We start from the raw sequence: 15,366 nt of genomic DNA, 5'->3' as shown, positions 1-15,366 counted from the left end.
ATTCTGCTTTTGTAAATTGTATAGAATAAAGGTGTCAGTCATATAAAATATAATAAATAAATAATAATAACGTATAGGAAAATGGACCAGAAACATTTGATAGCAACGTCCAGCGAGTTGGGTAGGGTTTTGCACTCTTATAGATATTCTTCTTATCTTTCTGTAACGAGAAGCACATGGATGGAGGGAACTACAAGGCAGAATTTATTGCCAAATCACCACAAGGCAGCAGCATTATTTGGCTGAAAGAGTTCAGATTTTGACAAAGATTTATGGGACCTCTAGTGTTCGCAAGCGTCTCTCTATGGAATCAGAGGTGAGCTGTTAATGTCTTTCAGTAGGTTGGGTTGGGGGGTGCATAAAATTCTCCCCAGGGCAATCTTATAAGGGCCTTCACCTCTTCAGTCAGATGAGGTTAGAGTTAACAGAGAAGCAGGGACAAGGGCTCACCTTGTAGGTGAAAGAGGAGGACAGTGTATTGAAAAAGAGGACACCTGGAAGATAAGGAGGACTGCTTAATTTCCGCAGTCAGGTAGTTAGACATGTAAGTAATTAGTAAGGACAAGAGAACATACTTTTGTTGTTGTTTTCCTGTTTGTGTTCTTTGGTTTCTTCCATTTCACTCATTCTGCCTTGTATATTTGGATTAATATGAAAGTTGCCTCGAAAGCTTGCATATTGTAATCTTTTTTAGTTAGCCAATAAAAGGTGTTATTTTACTTGACTTCTCACTACATTCATAATGGCTAATACAGTACAATACCCTGGATTAATGTGATAAATTCCCTTTCCTTACCCTTTGCTGAACTGTACTGAAGTCATTCTAATGAAGGGTCTGCTATGGAGCACTTTGCTCTGCCACTCTTCCCTCTTTATATAATAAATATAACTAAAAAGTATAACATTCAATATTATGGAGGTATGGTGATAGAGCACTTAGTATCTGAGAACTATGCATGGCTAATCTTTGACTGTACCTTTTTTACACCGTGAAGGCATGTAGGTGTGTGCATTACTGCATCCTATTGTCAACTGATGTCCACTCCATGAATGGTTTCAGCTTATTGTCTGATGTTGTCAAAATTGTCTCAGGCTACATATACAGTCCTATCGGCAAAGAAGTGAATGGTGTATCCAACTACTTTATAGCAGTGATATATTAGATATCAAATGTTTTTAAAGGTTATTTCAGTAGCCAATAATTTTAATTAAAATTAAAAAAATTACTTGAAACCTTATAAATGGGTATAATAATAAACTGGGGCTTTAAGTGATGAGTTGTATGGACAAATTTGTAAAATTACATAACATTAATCATGTTCCTATTATCTGCATTATCATTCTGGACAAAAATCATCAGGAATAATCAATAACAGTCAATCTCAAAAAAATATACATTAAGAAGTAGTTGGATTTAGGAAGTGGATGGAAGGATGAATGAATTTGAACAGCTTGACTAAATCATTAATGGGAGTACTCTGTGCTAAAATAATGAGCCTGCAGTGTCGCTTTAAATGCTGAGTCCAACAAGGCTTCTCTGATGCTGGGGGATGTCATCAAATAGGCAAGATGGCACTGGTGCTCATAGAAAAGTATGGGACAAAGAAAAATAACTGGGAGATAGAAGAGGTTAAACAAGAAAGGACAAATCATAGTCAGAGAATGAACCAGGGTCTAAACACCAAATATACCATCAGTACAAAAACACAGAGCCCAAAATCATTGTTGAGAAAAATGTGCACAATTTCCTAACTCTACAGCATGCTTATTTGCTCTTACTTCAAAAACAATAATTGCAATTTACAGTGGATTCAGAAAGTATTCAAATCCCTTCAATTTCCTTTCTGTATACTATATAGTGCTGTAGATTTAATATTAAATGTAAAAATTAGAAATGTTGCCCATCAAACTGCACTCAGTAACTCATATGACAAAATGAAAACATTCTTTCAGAAACCTATTAAAAATCAAAAACTGAAATTTTTCATTCATGTAAGTGTTCAGATCCTTAATTCAGTACTTTGTAGAAGCCCCTTTGGCAGCAATTACAAATCCTCTCAAGTTCCATTAGATTAGATGGGAAGCTGCCACCATCATCCTTCACCATAAGGTTGCTATTAGGTAGGCGATGAGCAGTGCCTGGTCTTCAGCAGACATAGTGCTTGGAGTTCTGCCCAAAGAGTTTAATTTTTGTCTCATCAGACCAGATTGTCTTTCTCTTCATACTCTCAGAGTCCTTAAACGCTGTCATATGCCTTTTGCTCAACAGTGATTTACATCTAGCCATGATACCATAAACCATATACCATGATTTATGGAATACTGTTGAGATGGTTGTCCTTCAGCAAAGGACTTCTGAAATTATGTTAGAGTGATCATTGGGTTGTTCCTCACTTTCCTTACAAAAGCCCTTCTTGCCCAATTACCTTTGTGGGGCTGGTCCCAGAGTATATAAGTTCTCTTTTGGTAGACCACCTGGACCCAATGCTGTTTGCCTATTTGGCAAAGATTGGAGTGGAGGACGCAATTATCTACCTGCTCCACAGGGCTTATTCTCATCTGGAAAAAGCTGGCAGTATAGTGAGAATTCTGTTTCTTACAGCATCTTCAGTACCATTCAGCCATCCCTGTTTAGGGTTAAACTGACAGATATGCAGGTGGATGAGCCAATGGTGTCTTTGATAATGTAGTATCTGTCAGTCAGACTGCAGTTTGTGAGACTTAAGGACTGTGTTTCTGATACGCATGTGAGCAACACTGGAACACCACAAGGAACAGTCCTGTCTTTTCTCTTCACTCTGTACACCTCCAACTACAAATATAACACCAGGTTATGTTACTTGCAAAAATTTTCATATGATTCTGCACTCATGGGGTGTATTGATAAGGGGGGAGAGACAGAGTATAGGAGTCAGGCAGAGATCTTTGTTTCTTGGTGCAAAGAGAATTGTCTGCATGTTAACATGAACAAAAGCAAGGAACTGGTTACTGACTTTCACAACGCCAAAGAGCCTCTATGTCTGGTCACTATTCTAGGAATAAAAGTAGAGTGGTAAACTCCTACATGTATTTGGGGGTTCACATTAATGACAGGTAGGACTGATCATGGAACACAGGGGAATTATACAAGAATGGCAAAGCAGGCTCTTCTTTCTTAGGAGACTGGGAAGTGACATCTTCTACATCTCTGTGATGGTCAGTGTGATATATGTGTATATATGTATATATATATATATATATATGTGTATATGCTTTGGTGTGATGGGCTGGTAACATCACATCAGGAGAGGCCCACTGAATCAACAAGCTAATTAAAAGAGCAAGTTGGGTTATAGGAAACACTCTGGACCTAAAAGAGGTCACAGTGAAGGAGATAATAAAAACAAAACTGAGTGCCATTATGAACAAAGCTGCACAACCTCTCTCTGACACACTAACACTGAGGGGTTTCAGCCAACGAATTATTAAGCAGAAGTGTATCAAGAAACGCTACGGATGATTATTTATACCAACAGCAATAAGTCTGCATCATGCCTCACTAGGACTGTGACAACCAAGTCAGAACTTTTCTTTTTTTTAAATTTCTTGCTTTATTGTCATTGTGGTGTGTGTTCAGACCAAAATGTTTGTGAACATTAATTTATTTACTTACTTATCTGCCTGTTTATTTATTTAAAGAGCTTCTGTGAAAAGCCCAATCTCCCCCTAGTGACAAATAAAGATCTATCTATCTATCTATCTATCTATCTATCTATCTATCTATCTATCTATCTATCTATCTGTCTGTCTGTCTGTCTGTCTGTCTGTCTGTCTGTCTACTAAGTTTGGCCAGACAGCAAATAATAGACCTGATGGTTCTAAAAAGGTTTTATGCCTTTGCCCTGATTAAGGCCTCACCACATGTTGATCACTGAGGTCTACAAAGAGTTCCATGGACTTCATTGCTTGTTTTTTCCCCTTGCACGCAGTGTACATTTTGGGACCTTATATAATTAAATGTGTGCCTTTCTAAGCTATCCATCCATCCATCCATTTTCTAACCCGCTGAATCTGAATACAGGGTCACGGGGGTCTGTTGGAGCCAATCCCAGCCAACACAGGGCACAAGGCAGGAACCAATCCTGGGCAGGGTGCCAACCAACCGCAGCCTTTCTAAGCTATGTCCAATCAAATCAATTTGCCATAGGTGGACTCCAATCAAGTTGTAGACACATCTCAAGGATAATTTAAACAAACAGGATGCATCTGTTGACAAATTGGTGGACAGCAGCAAAAGGTTTGAATACTTAAATTAATGAGAGACTTCAGTTTTTGATTTGTAATAAACCTGTAAATCTTTCTGAAAACATGCTTTCACTTTTTCATTATGGGTTATTGAGCACAGACTGATGATCAAAAATTTAAAAGTTATCCATTTAAAATTAAATAACACAATAGAAGAGGTCTAAATACGTTCTGAATCCACTGTATTTCAATGATATCCAGTACCACTGGGTGCTGCCATATTATATACTATAACTGATGCATGATTACGCGTGAGCCCGGCGACAATAAGCAATATGGCCATGACTATGTAAAAATAGCTACAAAATGGCAGCAATCAGAACAAAGACCCACACACAATCAACCCAAGGCAAAAATATATAACTAAATAAACACATTGAAATGAACATACAAAAAATTTGAAAAATGCAATGAACAGAATCATAGACCCAAAAACATGAGAATGCAATTTACATCTGAACATCAACATTCAATAATGCCAAAAACAACAATTAGTAATTACTTTTCAAGATGGACCCATGTACCTCAGACTGAAAAGTCACTGCAGAGGAAGACAAAGTAAAACAGTTAAAGTTTATAGCTGGTCTCCTTTTGAAATGCCTGAATATCACAATATTTTGCTTCTTTCCTTCTTAAAATTATATGGATATGCTGCTTTACAATATGTATGTAATTTCAAGGTATTAATATTTAGTAAAATTTTGGCTTGAAAAATTGATGTTTCTTGTATATTTAAGGCTTTACTCACTCATCTATGGACCTGATTATTGTTCAGGCCTGTTTTAAGCTACAGGAACAAACAAGGTATTTTTAACATTTATAAAAAAACACTTTACTTTAGAACACAATTGTATGTGGAACATTAATGTATACCATGATTGTGAAGAAATACATTTGACATTTGAAAAATGTCCATTTGCTTCTACACACCAGAGAGTATGCTGTGATTGTGTTATGGTTTAGCCAGGGTTTCAACTTATTTCCACTTGAAAAATACCAAACTTATTTTTTAATGCACTACTTGGGTACTTCATGTTGTGTTGGTTAGTTCAGTATTCAGACTGAGCGCACAAGCAGAAAAACCACAAGTGAAAGTTTAAACCAAAAATTAATATCTGGATGGATGTTAATGGGTTAAAAAATTGTGTTATCATAAAAACATGAAGACCAAATAGACTGAGTGGCGAAACCTGATCTAAACAAACCTGGAAGAATCTGTGCCATAAAAGGTGACATATAGTTAATGTAATTAAAGACAATGAAAGCTTAATGCAGAATGTCACTGTTGTGCCAGTTTAGGGAAGAGACTAGATCTTAAAAGCCACTGTGACTTTCAGTCGTGTTTTTGGCTTAAGCATTTCAGTGGAACCACACTTTACAGAGCTTCATTTTAGTTAGTAGATTCCAGAACACACAGCCACTTCCACCAAGCCAATTGATAGTCCTGACGTGTATGTCTTTGGGATGAGAGCAGAGTATGTGACGAAAATCAGTTTAAAACAAATTAAAACAATACATTCAGTGATGAGCCAGCAAATGAACCCTAATGCCACAAGGAAGCGACATTAGCCAATGAGCCACCACGGAGTTACTTTTTTTTTTAAATTAAATTGTATTTGTTTAATTTCTCTGGAATGGAAAATAAATTATTGATGTGTTTTTACTTCATTGGTTTGATGCCTAGAAGTTCAAATACATGTGGGTCATTGAGAGAAGCCGCTAATTGAGTGTTATTTACTCATGAGTTCTCATTATAAATAAACTGATTAAAAATGCTTACATTGGCACAGCAATTACAATCGTTCACAAGAGAAATATGCAGCACCTCTCCACTGAACAATTGTTGGGAATGTCTCTGCTCATTTGAGTTGGGGCTGGGGATAGCAAAAAGTGATCGTATTTTTAAATAATTGATGAAATACATCTGCACAATGTGATCAAAGAAAATATTAAATATAAAGTCTCTAATTACTGTCAGGGGGTGCCCAGCTGCCAAGAATTTGCCAGGGCTAAAATCCCACCAGGTATAAGGCATGGCACAATAGTCTCATACAAAGCCCCAAGAAAGAAACAGACACACACTGGCAGCAGGAGAGGTCCTACATAAGCAACTACAGCGACATATACAAATATATGTCATGTTTTTGTGCTGTTTGTTAGAGATGCAGTCCAAGTGGAAGTGTGCAATATTCCAGCTGAGTGCTTAAAGGTGGGTGATCCAACACTCTCCCTGAACATAGCATGCAGACTATATGACCAGGGAGGAAATACCAGAAGTGACCATTCCTCCTGTCACCTAGAAGGCATTGGGCCTCTAAAAGAACTTTACGGAGCACAATTGTCCCTCTGTTACAGCAGGTACTGTAACTGAGGAGCTATTTTGATGGCCTGGCCATTTGCTGGTAATTGAAGGCTTGAGGTATAGGGTGTGAGGAATGGCAAGGACCCTAACCCAGCCAGGACACCCTCAGAATGGAGGATAGGGTGCACAGGGCATTGTCCCCCGGGATCACTACAGAATTGTAGTGAAGAAATGTTGTTAGCGTTGATTGAGGAAATAAAATTGGATGATTCCAGTCTGCTGTTTCTTAAAATGTATTAATCTAGTGTGCTCTTGTATAAAATGTCTTCCAGATGCGCACAATAATTATCACTATATTCGTACAGTCTAATTACTTGGGGTTTAATCAAATACAATCACACAGGGGCTTGGCGACAGAAGTAGTCCAGCACCTCAGTCTTTTGGAGTAGCATAAAGACGGGCTGCCGAGTACAGTACTTGTGAAACGGCTCCGTGGCTAGTAATGATAATTATAACCATGAGATGGCAGCATAACCAACATAATACAAAGAAAGAAAGAAAAAAATATATATATATATATATATATATATATATATATATATACCTGTATATATAGTCATTGCAGCACAGCTGGCTCTAGTAGTTCTTCACGTTGTGATTATCATCTAAACAATGGCTGTGTTAGTGTTTCTTTGTGACTGCTCGTTTGTTTGATCTATTGATCGTCACTGAAATGTGACTATGTGTGAGTGTATACATACATAATATGTAATAACAGAAAATGTGAAGATCACAGAAAACTCCTTAACTAGATTTTTCATTTCGGCTACAAAACATAATATATTTGCATGTGTTACCTGTAACTATACATCGTTCACAAGTCAAAAAGTATATAGTCCATTTCAAACCTTATTATTATAGGATATAAAAATTCGAAAATGAAAGTATTTTGTTTAGTAGCAGGCGTGAAATTACATTTAATGCGTAGTTTTTGATAATATAGTCCAGAAAACATTCCTGTGTAGTCTTCCATCGGGGAGGAAACATTTAAAAACACATTCCCAACTTTATGCCGTGACCCGGATTCGAACCGGGGTTGCTGCGGCCACAACGCAGAGTACTAACCACTATACGATCACGGCAAGCTATTAATGGGATAGTAGAAAAGGTGAAATACCAACCTTAATCAAGTAACTTTAGTAATTTACAAAAACCGTATTCTTTAATCTAGTCTTCTCTCGCGAGTCCCTCATCTAAATAAAACATATTATTTTAAAGACTTCTTGTTGATTACAACTAATACCTCATGTAACAATGCCAAAGTAAGGTAGAAGCAAATATCTCCGCCATTAGTCTGCTTACAACTTAACTGCGTTTTGCGCCCTCATTAACATACAACCAATCATAAACGGATGTGAGCGGACAAGCCAGTTCAACCACGCCCTTTTCCGCCTTGTGACGCCAGTAAACACAAGCCACATGCTACAAGAGTTCTTAGAAAGATTACTATCCTGAAAGTTGTAAGCAAAAATTAAACTAACAAGGACCTTCCTGTACACTTTTGTTAAAAAAGATTTAAATGACCATTTTACAAACATCTAAATTGTTTACCAATTAAACTGAAGCGTGGAGTGGTTACTTAAGTTGTTATTTAATTTTTCTTGTGATATGACAAGTGACAAGAACTTGCAGTCAGTAGTACGGTCCAAAGAAATAAATTTTACCAAATAAATCAAAACGAACTGTTTGTTTATATTAATAATTGGTACGGCCAGAGGCACTTTTCAGGTGTCTTTCCCATATGGTCTAGCGGTTAGGATTCCTGGTTTTCACCCAGGCGGCCCGGGTTCGACTCCCGGTATGGGAATTGTATGTTTTAAGGCTGCAAATGAAAAGACAACCGGCAGCATTTGCTCAGGAATAAACCTTCCTTATCATGGCCCTAGAAATACAAGTGTCAGTGTGCCAAATTTACATTGTGTAGAAATAAACCCTGATCACGGCTCTGTGCAGAAAGATGCCTCATTAACTAATATTGCACTGTTTAACTTGAGATCTCTTAACACTAGAATTACCAGAGCCTACGAAAAAACTCGTAATTCCGTCCCACCTTAAACTGCTTCTTAAATCCCTTCACACCTCTCCGCCAGCGCCCTTTGTTTTCTAAATGTGCTGATAAAGATAAAGCTCGGAGCAGCCGGCTATTCCATCCCCCCACCAATTTAGAACGTGCACGAACTTCTCTCAGCTCATGCCTTGATTGAGTATCTGGGAGTGAAGTGGAGTTTTAGAGTGGAAATAATAGATCGTTGTTTGGAACACACGCATTTCATGTCTGTTCCGTTTCTACAGTAATCTGTGTCAACACATTGTTAAAACAGAAACGTTTTTTATATTCTAGTAGTAGATGACAAAATATAGGCATAAACTATATAATGTATGAAGCCTGAAGTCCAAATAGCAAAGAAACATTTTCACAAGAATAACACAATTGCGCTTTTATTCAAAAATATAACTGCAGAAACAAAAAGCCGCCTAAACATGTGACATTGACACCACTTTATTGTAACTGCCTCCGTGGCTCAATAGACTCACCCCCCGCTTGGGAATCAAAAGGTCACGAGTTTGATCCTGTGCTCCTCCGTTTTGAGAAGTAAACTGCTCTTAGTCTTACTGTTTTAAAATAAAAGCATACATTTGATTTCAGTATGTAACAGCCGGTGCAATTTATGATCCTTGTAAAGGCTAGCTTTTTTTTTTTTAATTCACTTTTCATTCTCTCAGTCGCGTTCAGAATCAATCTATACAACCCCATCTGACACAGCTGTTTTCACTAAAGACGCGCTATAGCTCTGCAGTGTACCACGATGCATACTAACGCACAATCACCCCGGTTCTGACACACAAACGCTGGCGAAGCTGCCTTCTTCGTATCTCACCGTCACTTGCTTTTCGTTTTATTGAGTGTTCCTGCCAGTCCCCGCATGTTGCTGTATGCTGTTTCTTTTGTACTCCAGGACATGCAGAGGAAAGAATGGTAAAGACCAGTAACTTCGGCGCTATATGCAATCATCAGACACTCCCCATCTGCCCGTGTCGTTCAAACACAGAAACATATATTGGTGTAAAAGTATAACAAAAGTGCACTTTTATTCAAGTGCACTTTTTCCATCGCCTTTTCCTGTAAGAAGCAGTGTACACACTTCTCTCTATCCAGCATACAGCAACATGCGGGGACTGGCAGGAACACTCAATAAAACTGAATAAAAAGAAAATCAAGTGACGGTGAGATACGAAGAAGGCAGCTTCGCCAGCGTCTGTGTCAGAACCGGGTGGGGGGGCGTTAGTATGCATCGTGGTACAGCACAGAGCTATAGCGCGTCTGTATTCTGTTTCTTTTGTACTCCAGGGCACGCAGAGGAGAGAATAGTAAAGAGCAGTAAGTTCGGCGCTATATGCAATCATCAGACACTCCCCATCTGCCCGTTGTTTTGTTATACTTTTCAATACTTTTTATACTGCTCAAACGGGCATGCTCAAAAAATACACGTGTAATGCCACGAAAAGTGCACGCAGACACTTCATTTCGCAAACAAAACAAGTGCGCACGCTGAGGAGAGAATAGTAAAGAGCAGTAAGTTCGGCGCTATATGCAATCATCAGACACTCCCCATCTGCCCGTTGTTTTGTTATACTTTTCAATACTTTTTATACTGCTCAAACGGGCATGCTCAAAAATACACGTGTAATGCCACGAAAAGTGCACGCAGACACTTCATTTCGCAAACAAAACAAGTGCACTTTTATTCAGCAGATGGGGAGTGTCTGATGATTGCATATAGCGCCGAACTTACTGCTCTTTACTATTCTCTCCTCTGCGTGCCCTGGAGTACAAAAGAAACAGAATACAGACGCGCTATAGCTCTGTGCTGTACCACGATGCATACTAACGCCCCCGGTTCTGACACACAGACGCTGGCGAAGCTGCCTTCTTCGTATCTCTCCGTCACTTGATTTTCTTTTTATTCAGTTTTATTGAGTGTTCCTGCCAGTCCCGCATGTTGCTGTATGCTGGATATTTTCACATGTATTGTCTCTTTCTTTCAGGTGTGTAATAGAAACCACAGCATAGAGAGAAGTGTGTACATTGCTTCTTACAGGAAAAGGCGATGGAAAAAGTGCACTTGAATAAAAGTGCACTTTTGTTATACTTTTACACCAATATATGTTCCTGGGTTGAGGGTGTTTGGCGTTAGTATGCATCGTGGTACACTGCAGAGCTATAGCGCGTCTTTAGTGAAAACAGCTGTGTCAGATGGGGTTGTATGGATTGATTCTGAACGCGACTGAGAGAATGAAAAGTGAATTAAAAAAAAAAAAAGCTAGCCTTTACAAGGATCATAAATTGCACCGGCTGTTACATACTGAAATCAAATGTATGCTTTTATTTTAAAACAGTAAGACTAAGAGCAGTTTACTTCTCAAAACGGAGGAGCACAGGATCGAACTCGTGACCTTTTGATTCCCAAGCGGGGGGTGAGTCTATTGAGCCACGGAGGCAGTTACAATAAAGTGGTGTCAATGTCACATGTTTAGGCGGCTTTTGTTTCTGCAGTTATATTTTTGAATAAAAGCGCAATTGTGTTATTCTTGTGAAAATGTTTCTTTGCTATTTGGACTTCAGGCTTCATACATTATACAGTTTATGCCTACATTTTGTCATCTACTACTAGAATATAAAAAAGTTTCTGTTTTAACAATGTGTTGACACAGATTACTGTAGAAACGGAACAGACATGAAATGCGTGTGTTCCAAACAACGATCTATTATTTCCACTCTAAAACTCCACTTCACTCCCAGATACTCAATCAAGGCATGAGCTGAGAGAAGTTCGTGCGCGTTCTAAATTGGTGGGAGGATGGAATAGCCGGCTGCTCCGAGCTTTATCTTTATCAGCACATTTAGAAGACAAAGGGCGCTGGCGGAGAGGTGTGAAGGGATTTAAGAAGCAGTTTAAGGTGGGACGGAATTACGAGTTTTTTCGTAGGCTCTGGTAATTCTAGTGTTAATGGCAAAGCATTGGTGCTGTCAGAACTCATCACTGACACCAAACTTGATATACTGTGTTTAACGGAGACTTGGCAAAAAACAAACGAATTTACGTCTCTCACGGAGGCGACTCCACCTGGTTTCACTTTCCATACAGAACCTCGCAGCTCTAGACAAGGAGGTGGGCTAGCGGTAATTATCAGAGCAGACTTAAATATCAAACGAATCCCAATTGACTGTCCACTGTCTTTTGAGTGCCTGGCTCTTAAACTAATAACGGAAACAGGTCCTGTCTCACTCATTGTTCTTTATCGTCCCCCAAAATACAGTGCATCCTTCTTATCTGATCTGATTGAACTTTTAACCCACCTAAGCTCTTACTTTCAGAGAATTATCCTTCTTGGTGATTTCAACATCCATATTGACACTAAACTGAGAAATGAATTCCTATCCTTACTGGACTGTTTTGACTTGACACATGTTGATTTTCCGAACCACTTTGGTGGTCATATATTGGATCTGATCTGCACTTCTGGACTATCTGTTGCCAATATTTACAGCACTGATTTGGGACTCTCTGACCATAAAGCAGTATTTTTCACTGTCTCACTGCCTTTACCTCCTCTTACCTGTAAACAACAAATTTCTTACAGAAACCTTAAAAATATCTGTCCCTCTATCCTTTCTGGATCCATTTCTGATCTTTTACTGTCTGCACCTATTCCGTCAACACTAGATAGTCTTGTTGATCACTATAACTCAGCCCTTCATTCGGCATTAGATAAAACAGCTCCTTTAAAACATAAGGAGGTTTTCTTTAAACATTCAGCTCCTTGGTATAACTCAGAATTGCAATCTATGAAAGCAGCTGGCCGACGCCTTGAGAGAATGTCACGTAAGACTGGCCTCACTGTGCACATCCAGGCTTTCTCTGACCACCAAAGAGCTTACAGAGAAGCACTAACTGCTGCTAAGAACACCCACTATGGCAGAATAATAGAAAGTGGCCACAATAACCCAAGGGTTTTGTTTTCTGTAGTTAATAAACTACTCGAACCTGCATCTGGCCCAACTACCTCTTCTACTGAAGTCTGTGAGGATTTCCTCCACTTTTTCCGTAACAAAATTAAAGATCTAAATAATTCAACTAACATAAATACATCATCTGTTTATATCTCTCCCTGTTTTCCCACTCCATCCAGCTCCTTCTCTAAGTTCTCACCAGTCACATCTGCTTTTGTTAATGCTGATGAGACCGACTACTTGTGTACTGGATCCCATCCCCAGCACACTACTTAAATCCTGCCTTCATGCCATTATCCCCACTGCTACAACAATAATAAACTCATCCCTTGACACTGGCTCTGTGCGCTCACTTTTAAAATCGTTTCTGTAACCCCAATGTTAAAAAAGTCTGGTCTTGATGCTGACAATCTTAACAATTTCCGTCTATTTCCCACTTACCTTTCCTGTCAAAAGCTCTTGAGCTTGTTGTAGCCTCCCAGCTCACCAATTACTTAACCACTAATAATTTGATGGAACCCTTTCAGTGTGGTTTCAGGGTGCAGCACAGCTGTGAAACTGCTCTGCTACAGGTGACCAATGATCTGCTTATGGCAGCAGACTCTGGACAAACCAGCATATTAATTCTATTAGACCTCAGTGCAGCATTTGACACTGTCAGACATGACATTCTACTGTCCAGAATGGAGAACATGCTGGGTATCTCTGGCACTGCCCTCCAGTGGTTCAAGTCCTATCTGACTGATAGGCAAGAGTTTGTTAGTCTTGGCAACAGCAGATCCAGCTCACCAGTCACAGAAGGAGTTCCTCAGGGCTCTGTCCTCAGCCCTCTTCTCTTCTGTATTTATATGCTTCCCCTTGGCCAAATTACTCATAGCTATGGACTGGGCTATCATTTTTATGCAGATGATACTCAACTCTACTTCAATGTTAAAAGTGGAACTTCATCAGAGCTTTCTCAGCTCACAACCTGCCTTAGTGAAATTAAAACCTGGATGGAGCAGAACTCTTTAAAATTAAACTGCAACAAAACTGAACTCCTGCAAATTGGGACTAAAATGCAACTTAATAAAATGAGCTCCTTCCCAGTCCATCTTGGCGGTGATCTCATCAGACCTGCCTCTACTGCAAAGAATCTTGGTGTCATTTTTGATTCCTCCCTTTCTTACTCCGCCCACATAAATCACATTAAAAAACTTTCTTACTTTCACCTCCGTAACACATTGCATGTTTGTTCCTTCCTCTCCTTTTCTAATGCTGAGAAACTTGTCCATGCTTTTATCACATCCCATATAGATTATTGTAACTCGCTGCTGGCAGGTGCCCCTTCTAATCTTATATCACAGCTCCAGCTTATTCAAAACTCGGCTGCAAGTGTCCTTACTCAAACCAGCAGCAGCGAGCACATCACACCCATCCTGCTCCATCTTCACTGGCTCCCTGTGTCTTACAGAATCAAATATAAAATCCTACTAATAACCTACAAAGCCTTAAATAACCTCACGCCAAACTACATCAGTGACCTTCTCCATCACTATGTGCCTGCCCGCCCACTAAGGTCCTCTGATTCTGGCAATCTTGTTGTGCCCCACACTAATCTACACTCCATGGGTGACAGGGCCTTCAGCTGTATAGAGCCCAGACTCTGGAATGACCTACCGAAATTAATTAGATCAGCTGACTCCATGAATTCATTTAAAAAACAAGTCAAAACTCATCTGTTCAGGAAGGCTTTTAGCTCTACTTGACTTTATTACCCTTCTCTCAGTTTACCTCTCTGTCAAGATGTGTATGTGTGTGTGCTAGACCATCAATTCTGCTGTCTGTTAGGCTTTCTCTGAATTTACTGTCTTAATCTTCTTTATTTATTTATTTGGTTTGTACAATGCTATATACTGTATACCCTGCCGTTCTTTCTTATATTCTGTAAGTGCCTTGAGCATGGGAAAGGCGCTATATAAATAAAATGTATTATTATTTATTATTATTAACAATCCTGTACATCCTCCTCTAACACAATAACATTGAGAACTTTCACTAGAAATGTGTCAACAAAAACTTCTGTGGCACCTTCATACTTTAGGCAATAAACTTTATAATGCCTCACTGTGACTGCGCTCTTATTTTTAGCCAAGTCAGAAGGTGTTTTTCTTTTTTGTCATTCTTGTATGAGTTTGATGGGATTGTTGCTGTGTGTTATAATATTTCCATGTTTCTTGAGCTTCTGTAAAAGCTATATTTTCACTGGGGACAAATTAACTACTATGCTTTATAGCAAAATCTTTGTGAAAACCTGACAATCACATCTACTTGAGCTTGGTGGGCACAGCTAAATCCAAAACCATGAATATTAATGTGCAGTTAAAGCCCCCCTCTCCCCAACCCCCTGTGCAGTTGTACCATCTCTGTTGTTTTTGAAAGGCTTTACACAAGAGTTTGGATTGTGTGTGTTTTGTTGGTGTGTGTGTGTTGGTTTTTTTTTTGGCATTCTAACACCCAAAAGTGTTCACTTTAGTTGAGGTCGTTCCCACACACCACACTCATCAAGCCAAGTCTTTATGGACATGGCTTTATGCACAAGGGCACAGTTATGCTAGAACAGAAATGGGCCTCCTCCAAATTGTTACCACAAGTGCAGAATTGTCTAAAAGTCTTTACATTTGATAGCATTACCAACACTTTTCACTAAAACCAATGGGGCCTAGCT

The 15,366-nt window shown here is 39.1% G+C and overlaps 1 protein-coding gene and 2 non-coding genes across 3 annotated transcripts in view; 1 reads left to right on the top strand and 2 right to left on the bottom strand.

Moving 5' to 3' along the window:
* LOC120542484 (deoxyribonuclease-1-like) overlaps positions 1-4,820 on the bottom strand; it is a 52,222-nt gene extending 47,402 nt beyond the window's left edge. The window contains exon 1 of the mRNA XM_039774989.1: positions 4,787-4,820. The gene's annotated coding sequence lies outside the window, so the exon portion shown is untranslated. The remainder of the gene's footprint in view (positions 1-4,786) is intronic.
* Positions 4,821-7,656: 2,836 nt separating this feature from the next.
* trnah-gug lies at positions 7,657-7,728 on the bottom strand. Its single transcript has one exon. It is a non-coding gene; the product is annotated as a tRNA-His (tRNA).
* Positions 7,729-8,381: 653 nt separating this feature from the next.
* trnae-uuc lies at positions 8,382-8,453 on the top strand. Its single transcript has one exon. It is a non-coding gene; the product is annotated as a tRNA-Glu (tRNA).
* The last annotated feature ends 6,913 nt before the right edge of the window (positions 8,454-15,366 follow it).

The sequence above is a fragment of the Polypterus senegalus genome, chromosome 13 (genome assembly GCF_016835505.1).
Source record: "Polypterus senegalus isolate Bchr_013 chromosome 13, ASM1683550v1, whole genome shotgun sequence".
NCBI classification, from domain to species: Eukaryota; Metazoa; Chordata; class Cladistia; order Polypteriformes; family Polypteridae; genus Polypterus; species Polypterus senegalus.
This window is presented reverse-complemented; position numbering and strand designations above follow the sequence as displayed.